General features: G+C 31.9%; 1 long non-coding RNA gene across 1 annotated transcript; it reads left to right on the forward strand.

Moving 5' to 3' along the window:
• The first annotated feature begins 9,099 nt into the window (after nucleotides 1-9,099).
• Nucleotides 9,100-10,060, forward strand: LOC136275360 (uncharacterized). Its single transcript, XR_010713917.1, has 3 exons — nucleotides 9,100-9,254; nucleotides 9,447-9,615; nucleotides 9,820-10,060. It is a non-coding gene; the product is annotated as an uncharacterized lncRNA (long non-coding RNA).
• Nucleotides 10,061-18,247: the final 8,187 nt, after the last annotated feature.

Consider the following 18,247-nt stretch of genomic DNA (forward strand, 5'->3'; position numbering starts at 1 on the left):
GTGTTGTACATGTATAACTTTGCAAAAAAAGTGGGAGGCTTAGGCCCCCCCCCCCCCGGTTCCGACGCCTATGAGATAATATATATAAAAGATATAGATGTAACTCGTTGATGTTCCCAGACACTTCATACAAAGATCTTTATCTATTTTTGCAAAGTGTGAACAAGTAAATGTGCACCGACCAGACCTACATATCTATAGACCGTGTGTGTCTGTAATGTAGATCAACAGATATAAAAATTATCTGTATAATTTTTAAACTAAAATGCCAGTCATCTCGATAACAAGTTAAAACAAGTTATCTCTCTCTCTCTCTCTCTCTCTCTCTCTCTCTCTCTCTCTCTCTCTCTCTCTCTCTCTCTCTCTCTCTCTCTCCAGTTTTCTGAGATTTGATTGCATATTCAAACTGAAAGTTTTAAAACTGAATGTTGTTGTGGTCTTTTTTTCATATCAAAGAATTAAAAAAGGAATACTGAATACTTTAATTCATATGAGTATAGTTGTAATAAAATTTCGTCAATAAGCAGAAAAAGATCTTTTCAGAGTCCTGAAAAGTGTGTGAAACTTTTTGTCGAAATTTTGAACAAATTTAGCCCACCTTGTGACGTCATTGCATTTGTCTTGCGAAATGACACAGATGGGTGAGGCATTAGAATAATATGTACAGCCATGAAGGACTAAAGAAAAAAAGAAAAGAAAAAAAAAGATGGGCGGAATGACGTCATAAGCTTATTGACCCGTGATCTACCACGCTCTATGAGTGGTCATGCATCATCTAAAAGCTGTCACATTTCGAAAAAATTTTTTCTACCTCAGTAATCAATGTAATAAAATGTAGACATTCCCACTGTCATTTTCGCCTATATACATGTATATCCGCGTAAAGTTATATGGCTTATGACATTGAAGAGTACAACTGATCTTTTTAAATTTCAACTCCACTTCAATATTAACCTACAATCCCTTGAACTCTCTTGTTTATTTTTTTTTGGCGTTTTTTTGGTTCAAAATAATTTTCATTTAATCTAATTTTTGGAGAGGAAAATCACCATGGTCGTTGCAACTAAACCAAGTATTTCTTTTTTTAATTTCAATTTAGTTGCTATTATTCTCGAAAAATTTGATGGATTTTGAAGTTAATAATGAAGTCAAGTTTAAGGTTGTTTCTACATCTACAGGGGCGTAGCTTCCATTGTGGCAATGAGGCAACTGCCTCACTAGAATTTTTCTGATCATTTATGGGATTTTCCCTTCCACATAGTAGAAATTCTTTCTTTTGTAAATTTAAGAATTAAATCTATAAAATAAATGTTGATAATTTACTGTCATTTCAATGTGATCAGGATCAAACTTTATCAGATCATGCTCTTGATCCAATAAAATCGTAGAGATTTTTTTTTTTTTGGGGGGGGGGGGGTCTGGATCAAAAGAAACTCTGGTCAAGAGAAAAACAAACAAAGCTTACATCGTTTATAAAGAAAAGGAAGAACGACAGCCCAGAATCGGCATCAGGTACTTTACAGAAACACATATAAATCACTCAATTGTTTTATTAATGTTTAATTACTCGAATTCAAAATACATTTTAGCAGTTATTGCCAAACACTGTTTCAGATTTAAAAAAAATAATAATAACACCATTTCTCTTAGTTTAGTAATTTATCACCCCAATATTTTCTCACCAGGAGATGAACATGTAAAACCAGATATAGATATTCTATAACCCGAGCATAAAGATTATATAGAGAGGAAAAAACGCAAAACAGATTCATTGGATCTTGTGAATTTCGTTTAAAAAGTGTTAGATGACAGTGAAAAATACCAAATACTTTCAAACAAATGGAGCCCTATCTCACATTTTTTAATCATAAAGAATTCAAACATTGAGTACACGACAATCGCGTTCTCAATTTTTGAATTTCTTATGATTCAAAAATTTGTATACGACAATACTGTGAATAGATGCTGGTCTGAAATGTAAAATAACAAAACTTCGTTCCGGACATTCTAAAACTCCCAAATTCATTTTCCGTAGGGGGCTTCGCCCCTTGAACCTTCCACTAGGGCTCTGCCCTGGACCCGCTAGGGGCCTCAGGCGGCCCCAGACCCACTGCCGCAATAATTTTGCCTCACTAGAATATTATCTCAAGCTACGCCCCTGATCTATGTATGTACCTAAATAAAAAAAAATTCTTTTTTCATATACACTTTCAATATCGATTATAATCTTGAATTTTCAGTCTGATAGACTGTATGTTGCTGTCACTTAGAAATACAAGATTCATCTCTGAACTTCCCCATAGGCCAATTTCCTCGCCGTTGTTATGATACTATTAGTTTTAGACATAATTTTCTTCTTTATCCTTATAGATTCCGAATTATATCAGGGGAATCTACTCGATTCCACACAGAGCCTGAAGGACTTGGTAACATACCGGTAAATGTGTATTTAATCATGTGATTATCTTGTTTCTCATGTCGAAGCTATATATGATTTGAGTAAAATTTGGTCTTTATGATTCAATACTTTTTTAAAAACTCTATATCAAACTTGTTGAAAGGGACATGATCACGATTTTAATAAAATTCTATTTTTCTGTTTTTCTTATTTACAATGCTTTAGGACTGCATTTCTTATGATCAAATGAAATGAGAGTACATGTAAGTCGTCGAGTTATGAGCAAGTTACAGGGCTCACAGTTCTTTGTCATGTAAACAAGGCTCGTATTCTGTTTTTGTTTACGTAGGTTCAATATCTCAGTAAACAATCTTTTTTCAAGCTGATTTATCTATCTTCATATTCATTTCAAGCCTAAAAAAAACAGTTCCTAGCGTTTAACACATTTATTTTTAGTTCTAACACTGGAATTTTTACTTCAACATTAAAAATGTAAACAATTTATCTGTAACTCGCTTAAAACCCAACGAATGACACTTAAATTTTGGTTGCCTATTAAAAATGCCAAACTCAAGCATTGTAATATTACAGTCGAAAAATAATTTTTGACCAAAATCGTGACCATGCCCCCTGGCATTAAGAGACACTGGTAGTATTTGACACTAGACCCTATTTCTTTGATCCAATCAAAATCGGTAAAAAATATGCTTTTTTATGTTTTTCGGATGAGAAATAGAAGGTGCAGCTGTGAACAAGCAAAATAAGTCTTGGATGCATACATTTCTTGATGAAAATATTTTGCTTACGTAAGCCTGTGCTCGATGTTTTCTGGATGAAAATCTGACGTTATTTGGATCAAAATGAAAATTGTGAAAATATCTTTCACATAAAATATTATCAGATAGTTCTTTACGTCAATTTTGTTGAAAAAAAATACACAGTGAAATGTTGCAAAATTGTTTTGTTGAAATAATTACAATGAAAATTGTTTATCGTATAAACCCTTTTTATTACGTCATTTAATTAAATGATAAAAATGAATTATAGCAATGACATATTTTCCACGTGATACGTGTATGGTATAGGTGTGTCACATCATTTCTTTTTATTCCTAAAAGTTTTCATTCAGGTAGTTCAAAACAGATAAGCAAAATTTTCTTATAAGTCAAATTGTTTGATGAATTAATACATTGTATTGTGTTCTTTGTAATGAAACCTGTAAATATTTAAAATATGAAAGAAATATGACCTCAGAGTGTTTGGCCCATCGGCTCGAACCTAAAATATCAACCCCCTATTGGTTGCTTGTAAAATGAAATATTCATTGTTAGAATTTGCTATGCCAATACTTCAATACTTTTGAAGATATTACAAATGTTTGTGCTGCTATTCATACAAGAGACCTATCTGTTTCATTGAAATGTATTTAAACTGGTAGTTTAAGTAAAATCTGATGTAATATGATGTACGAAGACGACTTGTGAATGATCTTTAAAGTCAGACGACACGTTACTCAATTTTATAGAACGTTTTTCGGGAAACTGTTATTGATTAACATAATATAACATGTTCTCTCTATGCGTTTATTTACAACCAGGGACATATCAGCAACTATATCGAAAGTATATTCAAAGGTCGCAAACCCTTGGACTCTTTGCTACAAATAATGCACGTCGCCTTAGTTTTTTCAACAGAAATAACAGGGAGAATGATGTTTGTAGATGTAGAAGGATTTTTACGAAAATTTCGAACATTATCATCATTCACCGTTCATTCCATTTAACTCTTTTCCCTATCAACAGCTGCATCCTTTGTATAAATGGACTTACCTGATGCCGGGAAGACAAGGGGAAGGATTTCAGACTCTAACTGACCCACCCCCATTTTTTCTAATCTATAAACCTTCCTCCTGCATGCATTTTTAACATAAAATGTTACCACTACACACATTCTTTGCAAAGAACGAACTGAATCTACTTAACAGTACTTCACTACCAATTATACCATTTTCTACAGATGTCCTTGAAAATCAAACGCAACAATATTTGCTTGGCATGATTTTTTTATATGGCACCTGTTTTGAGTAACACAGAGTAAATTTAAAGAGCAAGTGTGCATTTAAGGAAGAAGATCAAAATCAAGTATTCAAAATGCGCCATTTTGCATAAAAAAAAGTGTTTATAATTGTTTGAAAAAGAAAAAGTATGCCCACAGATGGAATCAAACCAGGTCACAAATCATCACTTTTTACATAGCTAGCGGTTTAACCTACTGAGCTATCCAGAACTTACATTATCGGGTGTAGATATATAGACCACTATGATGAAAATTAGTTTCAGAAATGTTTATCGTTTTTTTTTGGAAAAAATCAGGGCCAGGATGCACCTAAAAAATTCTATCTAAATTTATTCCTTTGAACAAAACATATCAAAATATCTTAGATTTTTAAGGGAACCGGTGTTATATAGTGCCTTTTCCCCCTAGCCATCTTTCCCCCCGGAAAAATGGCTATAAAGCAGTTCTTCCCCCCGGAAATATGGCTATATAGCAGTTTTTCCCCCACGGAAAGCTGACTATATAGTGGGCTTTCCCCCTTTTTATAGCCAGATTACCCCCACGGAAAACCTACTATATAGTGGATTTACCCCCATTTTTACTTTCCGGCCATATTTATTGCGGACCACTCGTGACAATAATTTGCAATAACTGATATGATATTAATTTCTCACAAAAAAGGATAATTATGGCATTTATTAATACATAGAATAAAATACATGGTTTTTCAACCCCAAATATAAACTAAGGCATGCGCCTTCATAACATGCATGTGTCATCATCGTTTATTTCACCTGTTCTCACCCCTTTTTGGAACACCTTTTACACGGATCTCGGAATACCTCGAATCTTTTTCATCTAATCGATGCTTATCTACAGTTTTGACTTCGACGTTATGAACACGCGAGAACACATTTGAGTGAAAATACGCTGGTTTGGAAATTTAATTTTTCAATGTATTACCATCAATGTATAAGCTTCTCCCAGGGAACTAACTGACCAATCTTGACATAATTTTGTAGAGGAAGGGAATAAAAAGCGGAAATGTATTACTCCCTTCGTCCAAAAGGTTATCAATTTTTAATTAATACCGTTAGAATTGAAGATCTTAAAAACAAATATATATTTCTTCTGCTAAATATCAAACGGGAGACAGGATGCAATGATATGATGAGAAACTGAAATGTTTTAGTTTTACTTTGATTGATGGGGTTCTAAATCATGGGTAAGGGGTATTTTAATTATGTATTAAAAGCATATGTAAAGTTAGTGTTTACCATTTCGTTTTAAAGTTACGCATATTCATATTTTTAAGCACATTTCTACGAAACGCGAGATATTATGATTTAAACATTTTAAAAAACAATGAAATGCCTTCACAACCAGAACAATGTCCGTATCTTTGCTGGTTACTTTGGAAAATGTGAAATGGATCCTGAACTTACTTTATGTTTATATTGTCACTCACTATTTGCTAATTTTTCCACTTTTAAGTTTGCAACGTGATTTATAAATATACAATTTTGAAAACGATGTCATATAAATCAAGATGTACCATTCCATTACCTAAAAATTTATACTATTTGTTTCATATTTTTGTAAAAGATTTACTTGTGTACCATATTATTTCTTCGAACAATTAAACAAGGGTAATTAAAAATACAAAACAAAAAAACCTCAAAAAACAACCAACACATATATTGTGATGAGCTGACTTTTTTTTTTAATATAAGCTTGTTTTTCTAATCAACCAACAAGTAAAAAAGTCGTATATGCGCTTAGGTTGGTTATTTATTTTTGATTTTCGGTTTCTCCTTTTATGAATAAACGTTCATTGATTTATTTATCTAATTATTTATTATATCATTAGTCATCTTATGAATTGATTAAATGTTTTGAAGAATAATGAATTTTACCCGCGTACCTGTTTAAAAAATTTTGTTTGTAAATTAAAAAAAAAAAGCAGCAGAATTAAACGTAATTTTCAATCATTTTGATAAAGAAATATATGAGTGGTTGTGTATTTTTAAATGGTGGTTTTACTTTTAAATGACCGTAAAAATATGTTCATGTGGTCATCTATAGTTTATGAGATATGGGGCCCTAAAAATACATATTCTTTATAATTGGATTTCAAACAATCGGGCTCGAAAACAACAAAGGCTCCTTCCCTGCATGGGGGCTTGAATTTCCGGTGTCATCTACTAGTGGTATACCACTATCACTGTGAAAATATGGTTAATTGGTCATCTCTAGAATTTGAGATTTGGGTCACCACTCATAGAACACTATTCAATCATTAACATCGGGCCCTGAAACATTAAGGGCCCCTACCCTGAGGGCTGAAATTTTCAGAGTCATCTTTAAGTGGTAAACCTTTGCCACTATAAAAATATGGTGATATGGTCATCTCTAGTTTATGAGACATTGGACCCTAAAGAACATGCACTATAAATATTATAATAGGATTTTAAAAATCGGGCTCTGAAACATCGGAAACAAAATTTCTCTAAAACAGAGGTTTAGCTTGAATGAAATTTTCACAAACAGACAAACAGTCTGATAGATTTATCAAGAAATTCTTAAAACATTCTCGTTTAATACAATTTCAGAACACAGAATTATGAATATAAGTGTATAACTTGTAAAACTTTTTAAAATAAACTACCTAAATTAAGTTCTATGTGTGATTCCATTACACACATGTTCAACTTTCAGCATCGTCTATAAAGATAATAAATCGGCAAAACGAAACTTAACCTGTACAGATGAATGCAGATATACATGTATGCAACATGGGAGTGTAGAAACATTGATTTTAATCCTTACTGGATTTCCATAAATATTTTTTTATAAAATCTGAACCAAAAACGTGCGGGAGAAACCCTACTATGGGGGAAAAGCTACTATATAGTAGCTTTTCCCCCCGGGGGGAAAGGCTACTATATAGAAGGTTTTCCGGGAGGGGGGGGGAAGCTACTATGGGGGAAAAACTGCTATACAACACCGGTCGTAAGGGATATTTAGGCCAAAAGCAATGCAGAAATATACGATTTTACTGAGAAAATGCTGTTTTCGCCAACTTTGAAAATTAATTATTAAATCGCAAGAGCAATTTGATATGTTCAAAATGCAAATTCGAAAAATTTAGAAAACACGTACGATAGAAAATAACAAAAAAAACTTAGATTTTCAAAAGGTTTTTTTTCCAGTGAAATCCATCTCCGCTATAGGTCAATTCAATTGTTATTCGCAATAGATTCGTAATATTGTCATTAACTTATTGTTAAGATATATCAAAATAAGGAAAATTTGACGATGGGTTTTAGATTAATTACGATTTTAAAATATTTGACAGGTGAATTTTTTAAACATCCAAGATGAGGTCATAATATTTGTCTTTTGACATTGAAATTTGATGTGCATAAAGCCTAAAAATTTATGATAATTGTGTCCAAATTTCAGGTTTGATATAAAAAGTTATACATTTTTAAATGATATGGCCAAATTGCACAAACGTCAAAAATGTAGGTTTAGAAATTTTTAAGATACGCTGTACCTCATTTTTTCCGTAAAAGTAATTCAATGATGCGCATATTTTATAAATTTTAAAAATTAAGGAATACATGTACATAGCCTTCAGATTCTTTTTTCATTTTTGAGTCAATTTTTCTCCCATAAAATCAGTTAATTGTTGAATAGTTGAATCAGTTAAAATAATTTATTTATTGGTGTTCTGTTTTCCCACCAGTGATCCAATGTGATCTGTTTTGAAATAAAATCCAAACAATTTCTCTGTGTTTTGCGTTTTCAGTGACTATAAAATATTATGATGGCTTTTTTCTAAGGAAGAGACAAAGTATAATTTGATTTCCAAAATATAACGTAGTACTGACATCATTTCTACCCCAGAATTTTCTTGCCATATTAGCCAAACAATTGGAGTTGTCTGAGGTTATATAATTTGTACTATGAAATACCATTTAGAAAGTCGTACTGTACCGTTTAAGATAAATGTGCTTCTAGAAATTCATACCATTCTTTGCCATCTTATCAGGTATGGTGGATTAATTGGTGTTCACTGAATTTAATAGCAAAATGGCTTTTAACGCATATTTCTTCCAGTTGTACAAAGGAAAACATTTTAATTATTTAGAAAAACTGAAATGTAATTATAAATGATTTTACTTATATGCAAGTATTTTAACATATTGCTGATTCTTTAAAATTGTTTAAACGTTGGCCCCTGGACGATTCTTGGGCCTCACAAGGGGTTCAGAGTTTGATGTAGGTTTATATCCTGTATATAAACAATTGTTTAGGATCTTTTTGAGAACTGCAATGCTCAACATGTGAAATGACTATAAAATCATCTTGTTAGAAAGGGACTTCATCATAAACATAAGAATATCCCGGGGGATGGATTTTTATTTACACAGGATCTGCATGTATACCACATTTCCAAGATATTTTTTATTATGACTCCATTAAGCTGATTTTATCTCGCTAGTGTTGTTCAGGTGAACGATGCGGCCCATGGGCATCTTGTTTAAGTAAAAAACGAATATTATCAATAACACCCATATAGATCATTAAAATGTAATATATCTACATGTATATATACTTGTTTATGGGAACAGCTGGGCTTTTTTTCGTTGACAGTAGTATAAATATACATGTATAACTGTTTCATCTATTAATGCGTAATAACTATTTTCACATTGCCCATCGAAAAGGATCATGGCCACCAGCATAGCGGTGAAGATCTTCACTTTTAGTGTGCTCCTTGCAATAACAACAGGTATGTTAGGTTTTTTAAATCTAATAATACATATTATACCTAAAACTTGAATTAATATTTATATTTTAAAGGATGATTCTACTATACTTTATTTGTTATCTTCAGAATTACATGTATTAAGTGCGCTCTTCCTTTACTTGGAATATATTTTTCATGATTTTTTTTTGTAACGAATGATTGTAATAATTGAAGCGTTAACTGATGATGAAATAGCACAAGCGGCGTGCGCAGCGATTGCTCCCAGTGGTTTTGTGTCTGCCATTCGAAAACCGTGCAATAGGAAAAACCCATCCTGTAACACACTTTGTAGAGATGCCGCTTGCAGCATGAGAAAAATATATGGAAATCAAGGATCAACATCGTAAATTTCAATTTCATCTTGACGCTCTTTTTGAATGATAATTTTATAATAAATGATTTGTTCCATACTATTTATTTAAAGAATAGTAGCGTTAAAGAAAACCGATATGATAATTTTAAAAAAGAAAAATAAATATCTTTTTTCAACGATGGATTTCTTAGCCTATATAACCAATAGATGATTCGTTTTTTTTTATTTTGCCAGGGGAACCTGTTTCCAAACTTTCCATATTTACGGCGGTCGTAATCCTTTGGAAAACTCGGACATGGGCAAAGCACACATGGCTATGTATAAATACGGTAATGGATGTGGGAGTACCAATTGCGGTCCTAATTTCTGTTGTTGTAGAGCTTGGTATTAAATGTATTGTGTTCAATTCATAAAATAATGAATTTCACAAGCATTGTAAATTATATTGAAAATAAACAGTCAAAATGACTAAAAATGTTTGTTGATATCAAGGCCATTGCATCATTAGTCCAGCAAAAAGTGAGTGATTAACAGTCACTGTGGCAGATCCAATGGAATGGGGTACATGTAGGTCCGGCGCGTGCTGTCCTCTAATATTGTCAAAATTAAGAAACAAGTGTGTTCAACGTATCGAAAAACGTTGGATTCATAAGATGAACTACATTGTACATGTATCAACCGCCTGTAGCAATTAATGGTAAAAGTTAGTCCGAGTTCTTGAGTTTTTGAGGATATCATTATTTCTTTTTTTTTGATTTGTAATAAAAGCTAGCTTAGTATTTGGTATGTACGATGTATAAATATATATTTCGTCGTTTCTTAGAACATTACAAATTCCCTATTCTTCGTTAAAAAGTAAACGCTCAATCTTTTGGACATATATTCCGACAAAGATTTAAAATTTTGAAACTTAAATTATGGCACATCAATTATTGAACAGTAAACATACAAATCCTGTCTCCAAATGAAAGAACTATATATGATAAGAGTTAAATTTGGCCCCCATAATTCGCCATTTTTTAAGTGTTTCGGGTACCATAAAATGTTAACTAATTTTTATAGAAGAGTTGATATAAAATATATTTTTCATCTATTTATTTGATTTATTTGCACTCACTGGCAGTATATGACGTCAGAAGTGACGCCATTTCTATAATTCAATCAAAATCAGCCAAAAATTGACATTTTTCTATTTATCTATTTACGAATGGGAAATATAGAGCGCATGCTTGAACAAGGAACATTTTTTTGTCACTTATCAGTCTTGGCTAGATACATCTCTGATTAAAATATTTTATTTGTTTAAGAATGCGCTCTATGTTTTCGAAAGGAAAAACTGCTTGAAAACAAGCTGTTTTACGCTAAAAATGCAAAAATGGCTGGCGGGAAACGGTCGTCTTTACGATGTAATATTTCTAAATTGTGGGCACTTGAACCAAAATGAATATTATGTAAACACATCACATACATATCTGTACTAAGAAAACAAGGAATGATAGTAAAATGATGATGTTCAGTTTAGGGGGCCATTTTAGGCCCTTATCATATATAGTCCTTTAATTTTACATTTAAGAATTGAATGCTTATTTTATAATTTCATACTGATGTCTATTTGTATGAAATACATGTATTATGTATCGCCGCTATAAAGCCATTATCTGCGCTCTTAGTGAGGGATATGAAAGATACATGAAAAAGTATGGAACGCCATAGCTGCCTTAAGGTCAATTTCATATTATATGAACTGGTATTTCATTTATATGCAATAGTAAACACTGGCGTCGGAAGCAAATTGAAAGTGGGGGGGGGGGGGGGCTAGACTAATACTCAGAAATATTGAGAAAAAAGTAATTCCCAAAATCATGGAAATCCTAATTCGTGGGGGGGGGGGGGGGGGGGGGGAGGTTTACCTATACTTTAAAAAAAATAAAAAAAAAATTTACTATTTTCCCCAAAATCATGAAATTCCTAATCGGGGGGGGGGGGGGGGGGGGGGGGGGGGGGGGCTAGTATGCTTCTGAATCCAACTTCTCAATCATTCAAGGTAAATTTAGGAACAATAATCCTTCTTGCGAGAAAAAGTGGGGGGCTGAACCCTCTATCCTCCTATGTTTCTAATGGTTAGGTATAACTTTGCAAAAAAAGTGGGGGGTGGGGGGGGGGGGGCTAAGCCCCCCTGTTCCGACGCCTATGGTAATATCATTATATGCAGTGGTAACATCATTACATGCAGTGGTAACATCATTATATGCAGTGCTAACATCATTATATACTATTATTTCACCATTATATTCAGGGGTAAAATCTTTATATGAAGTGGTAACATCATTACGTTATGTCGTAAGATCATTGTGTGCAGTAGTTTATTCATTATATGCTATGAATAAATCTTTATATGATATGATAAACTCATTTCATACAGAGCTAAACTCATAATGAACTATTGTTCAATCGTTATGTTATATGGTACACTCTTCATGTGCAGTTGCAAAATCCTTTTATGCAGTGCAACTTCTTGACATTCGGTGATAAGTTCATTATATGCAGTACTAACATCATGTTATTGTGTATTAAAACCATTATGTATGGTGGTAAAACCTTAATGTATTGTTGTGAAAGCTTTACATGCAATTGTAAATCCTTTATATGATGTGACAATTTTATGATATGCCGTTGTTGAGTCATTATATTATGAGGTCAGTTCTTTACATGATGTGATCATTTCATTATATGGAGTGGTAACTTCTTTATATGCAGTCGTAACTCTTTATGATGATGAGGTTGTAAACTGGTTCTCGCTGAAAAGTTTTAATGGGGAAGAGGTCCAGTTTTATTTTGAAAAAGATGCCGCGTTCATTGTGACGATGCTACGAAAGCCGAGAAGGATCATTCGAGATTCGAGATTCAAAATACGAGATTCGACATACGAGATTCAAAATTCGAAATTCGAGATTCAATATCTAAATTAACCAATCAAATCATGGATCTGAAACCTGTATCCTAGCAACATCAAACTGTTCTAAATAAAGATCATTCGTACATGCTCTTTCCTACAAATAAATGTCTTAGTAGCTCTTATATAGTAGCTATAAAATGGTTAAATTAACATTGATAAATTAACCCCACACAGTATAAACAATTAAATTAATGATAACACTGTGGACTTTGCGAATCTATGTAATTTTGTTTGTCCGGTATGTATTTTACCCCCGACCCATTTAAACCGTTGTGTATTCGCCCCAACTGTGTAAAAATCGGCTCGTGAAGAAAGATTTGTTTAATCTTAATCAAAATAATTAAAACTGAGTGTGGTTTTAGCTATGAAATGAAATTCAATGTTCAATGAAATAATCGACATGTCAAAATTTAGGTTATGATAAAGTTTTAATCCATAGAAGATATAATGATTTACAACCACAACGACAACAATCCATATAGGAATAGTGTATTGTAAGGTATCAATGCCATTACCGATATGAGAGAGAGAGAGAGAGAGAGAGAGAGAGAGAGAGAGAGAGAGAGAGAAAGTTTTGTAGTGCCAAATTCAATTTTGATTTAGACAGAGGCAGAGACCAACTAGCAAGCTTTAATTTTAATGGTGTTAGCGCACCTTTACATCGACTCTCTCTCTCTCTCTCTCTCTCTCTCTCTCTCTCTCTCTCTCTCTCTCTCTCTCTCTCTCTCTCTCTCTCTCCTAGCATTTCCGTTTCCGTGAGGGGGTTTGGGATATTTGTGATGTATCTAGCCATTATTTTGCGTATTTGAGACACTATTTTAAATAATCAGATTTCATGATTGTATTGAAATACATTAATATCATGGGTTGACAATCTATCTCCTATGGCATGTCTCGCCTCTTTAAGTTACCTTACTGATCATCTAGGTCAAGGTGTGCGTTAACTCTGTATTGTCTTGGATACCTTTCATCTCTGAGTCATTACATGGGTTGTGATTTTGATTGCATGGCTTAATTCTTTTAAATACTCAAAACTGTATTTTATGTTTATTGCACGATTTTTTTAAATGGAGTTTCTATTTATCTAAATGTTTTTCAATGACTTGATCCAAACATTAAACTGAACAATCCAATAAATTTCTCATAGAAGAATTACAATTAGTTACAAAGAGCAAACAAAAAACCCTCTCTTAAACAGGTGAGGCCATAAAGTGAAACAAGCCGGTTCTAGAGAACTGCATAGCCGACTGAGTTACTATCACTGCTGAAGAAAATATTTGGATCTTTGAGATAAACTTCTTTTTTATTTCAAAACCTTTGCATGGCTAAATAAATTCTTATATATGCAACCTCAGAACCAAACCTTAATGTTAGTTATAATTATCAACCCTTTTCAGTTGCAAGTATGGCCAAGTACAATAAATATTGTTAACTGACACGTCCACTCCTTTCAACAATGTGACAGCATATAGCAGCATAGTTCTATGCCTGTGTATCGATATTATTGATAAAAGATAAAAATATAATTAGTCCAGACGGAACAAAATTATATCTATGTCCAAACTTCTGTATAATTGGTCGATATTTGAGGAACTGTTCTCCTGAGAGTGTTCTATCCTGTCAATATTAAAAAAAATGAATGTATTTTTGGATAATATTGCAGCATTTTAATTGTTGACTATGTATATATATATATATTGTATGTACATCTTAAGATGTACATCACTGAATCTTATAACATGATGTTTATTACGTTTCAAATATGCGATTCGATGAATTGCACTATTTCATTGGTTGGGAAAGTCACGTGACAAGACGAATGAAACTGAATATATAATTATCATTTAACTATATAAATGTCATATACATACCCTATCCTGTCTCTTTGGGAACATCGTAAACTTTTCCGTGGATTGTATGAACAAGTCCAGACATGTACAGATGACGTAAACATATGGATCATTTTTCAAAGAGTTTAATCTTATATTATAATTAAAATTTCAACAAAATTTAAGAAAAAGATGAACAAAAGAAATACATGAATGTTATTTGATAAAAAGAGTATGCAAAATCGATAATTAAAACATGAATATAATTTTTACAAGAAAAATCACAATTTCAATGCCCTTCGGAAACTTGATATTTTTTTCCAAACTGAATCAACTTTCGAAAGAAATAGAAAAACAAAACACTAGCAAGAAGAAGAAAAAAGCTGGCCAAGATGGAGTATTCATTTATATGTACTTATTGACTAGTGGTTTTCATCAATATATGATTTTACAAAATATGTTAACTATATGTTAATGTTAAAGTTAACTTCTTTTCGGCCTCATTAATCATGCGAGGCCAATATACACATTACGACTTCATCGTCATGGAATAATATCTGCTTTGTCATGAAATATCTTGAAATTATATAGAGCATATCTAACTTCTTCGGTGTAAATCAACTAAGACCACAATTTTGTTTTTTAAATGTACAGTATTAAATTTCCTCATTCCAGTTAACTACAAAAATTGGAATACTAATGATAGCTACTTGTATAAATAAGTTTATTTAACTGTAAAGGGGTAAATCTTCAACTTATTTTGAGTAACTGTAGGTGTTCTATGAAAATCTTGTTTTGTATACGGAAAAAACAATAGTAAATACACTGAGATTCCTCAAATTTTATATAAAAAATTTCAGTTATAAACAAACATTTGTTTAGTGTTGTTCAATAACCTAAACTTGACAAATGTATTGCTATTAAACATCGTCATAGGAACTCTTAACTTTTGAAATCAGAACGAAACCAGATCATGTATGCATCTTTCATTTAGATCTTGTTCTTTAGAATTCACTTTATCATAATTGTAAAAATCCTCTCTTTAGCAATGTTTTTCAATGCTTTGTACAAAGCTTATTTACAAGAAAAAAACCCTGAAAATAATTACAAAAAACATTGAACATGTCTAACCCAACTTATAAGGTTCTTTAACAAATAGAATAATAGCAATGATCAGATAGATTTAAAACCATCATCCACTACATATTTTCATTTAATTTATTTAAGGGGGCTGGGTGGTCGAAGCCATTTTAAAGCAATATTAACCTTCTTTTCACGAAAGACTCTAGTTGTATACAGATAAATCTAATATTCAAATTTTAATACCAATGAATAGTTTATGGATACATTTATTTTATGTAATTTTAATATATAGGACATATCTGAGGATCAATTTATTGATCACCTAGCCTCCTAAATGCATACATTTTTTGTTGTTTTATCTGGGCAAAAACAAAACAAACTAAAGCGATAGCTACTTCCTGGCGAAACATAAAATATCAATTCTACAAAAACCATAAAGTTACATAAATATGATAAAACGAAAATAAAATAAAGTTACGAAAGTATTCTAAACTTAGTCGTCATGTTAAAAAAAGATAAGTACATGTAAACTCTTTCAGCGAAAACAGTTTTTTATTCTCATTTCCTTACACATCAAATGGTTGATGATATCGCTGTGTCAGAAACTGGCGCCAATAAATAAACAAAAAGCAAAGCAGGTAAGTTTACAAACTGAAAAAAGTAAAGAAGTAAGGATTTAAAAAAAGAACCTTGAGTTCTTATTCAATGTATTTCCTTAAAACTCACACAATGATTATCGTTGAACAGTATGTGCATGTCATTTTTATCCATAATTTATCATATTTTATTGGACAAACAAGTGTGTAACTAGGATGTAATTTTTATGAGGCGAAAAGTTGGGGTGGAGTCTGGGGGCTGCCTAATGCTTCGGTAGCCTTGGCCTAAATTGGGTTTAATCTTTGATTATAGCAATTCCCTAGCACGTTCATTTTCGTTTATTATAAACTAATATTCTTTTTTTTTTTACTGAATCAGGCAATAGGGCGGTTGTCGAAATCACAGTAAACTAGATTAATCTACATAAAACGTTTATAATATAACGTAAGGTTTAGGATCTAGTATAGTGAGAATATTGACTAAAACATTGAAAAAAGATCATTTTGAAACAAAATTTTCATTTATTTTACCAAAAATTATGATTAAGTGACCATCATTTCTACCCCCCCCCCTTTTTTTTTTATTTCTGTTTGAATTTGTTAGGTCAAATTCGGAATGTGACATTTTCCTCTTGATTTGTCCATATGTAGTTACGGCACTGCTTGAGCAATGTATAAAGAGGAAAAATTGAAAACAGTAAAGGTCCTACAACTTTTTAAAAATTGTCAAAGCAAGCTATTTAAAGAAGACATAAACTTAATGATTTTATAATTGGTATTTAAAAGTAAAAATGTTAAAAATATTTTATCATAAGATGCACTAAGATATTTTTGTTTACAAATAATAGAGGTAAAATTCATATTTCATATTCAATTTTTTTATGAACCCTATCACATGCTATTCATGTCATAAAAATCGACGATTTGCATGTTCGTTTTACATGTCTTATTAATTCTAAAGCTGGTGTGAAAAATTCATGATAGGCGTTTTTGAACTTTTCTTTTGCATTTGCCATTCTGCACTTTATGATCAGAACTAAGATTATCATTAAAGATAAGAATTTAGAGATGATTGTTAAGCACTTTAAATTTTCTATTAGTTATGTGTACTTTGTTTGATAAATGCACGAACCTTGGTGGTTCAAAATAGTTTGTCTGTGATCAGAAGTACACATCAGTTAATATTTTCTTAGACTAGATTTTACAACAAAAACGATGTTAACAATTACTTTTTATTCCTAGCAAAACGTTTAGTTATTGTAAGTCGTTGAACGTTACACTTACAAATATATGATGCAAATAAAATATCAATAGTGTCACAATGTTTTCTCTCTTTATTAAAAAAAACTAGCAAAAGATTCGAGAGCCTTATCTCATATGCGATTACAACATTGACATTGAAGTGAAATCCAAGTTGTTGAATTAAAGTATCATGGGTTGGTCAACTTGTCTGGCACCCAGGTTAATGTCAAACAATTGCTTCTAAGTTTAAATTTTATCAATATCTTTAGAAAATTTTTGTTTATTATAGAAAACAACAATTTTTGGTGAATGTTAACCAAACATGTAACAAATATAAGAGAGTATATGACATATCGGAAATTCAAAGAACTTTGTATTAAAAGAAAATTTAATGGATATGCATAGAAAACCTACATTTTATCAGCAAAACAAAGGTGTGCGCCATTCAGAGAGCAAAAAGGAAAAGTATAAAATAATTTGTCAATTGCCCATTGCTTTCTAAGAATGATAGGTTTATACGCCAAAGTGTTGCTGTCACATATCTATTCATATCTATAGTGGCTATTTTGTACCGAGACAATGTAGATATCAAAAGGGTTCGTACTAAGAATGGTGGTTGTGAAAAAAACCCTAAAGTCTCATTTTTATATTAATATAATTTTTTTCTATCGAAAATTTACAGAAATCATAAAATCCGAACGTTTGAAAACCAAAAAATAGAGGAAAGGATAACCTCCTAAGATCTGCTTTTACCTGCAACGTGACAGGTGCACACACCCGTGAAAGGTATTACAATGCACTTTCGAAACCTTCATACTCCACGACCTCGACATGGAAAAACGATTGTGATAATTGTTTCAAAATCAAAAATTTGAAAGGTGGGATTTCTCATGCAAATAAGGGTACAAGCTAGTTTTATTTGCATATGAAATCAAGTTCAACAATATGATTGAAAT

This window comes from Magallana gigas, chromosome 5, assembly GCF_963853765.1.
Source record: "Magallana gigas chromosome 5, xbMagGiga1.1, whole genome shotgun sequence".
Classification (NCBI taxonomy): domain Eukaryota; kingdom Metazoa; phylum Mollusca; class Bivalvia; order Ostreida; family Ostreidae; genus Magallana; species Magallana gigas.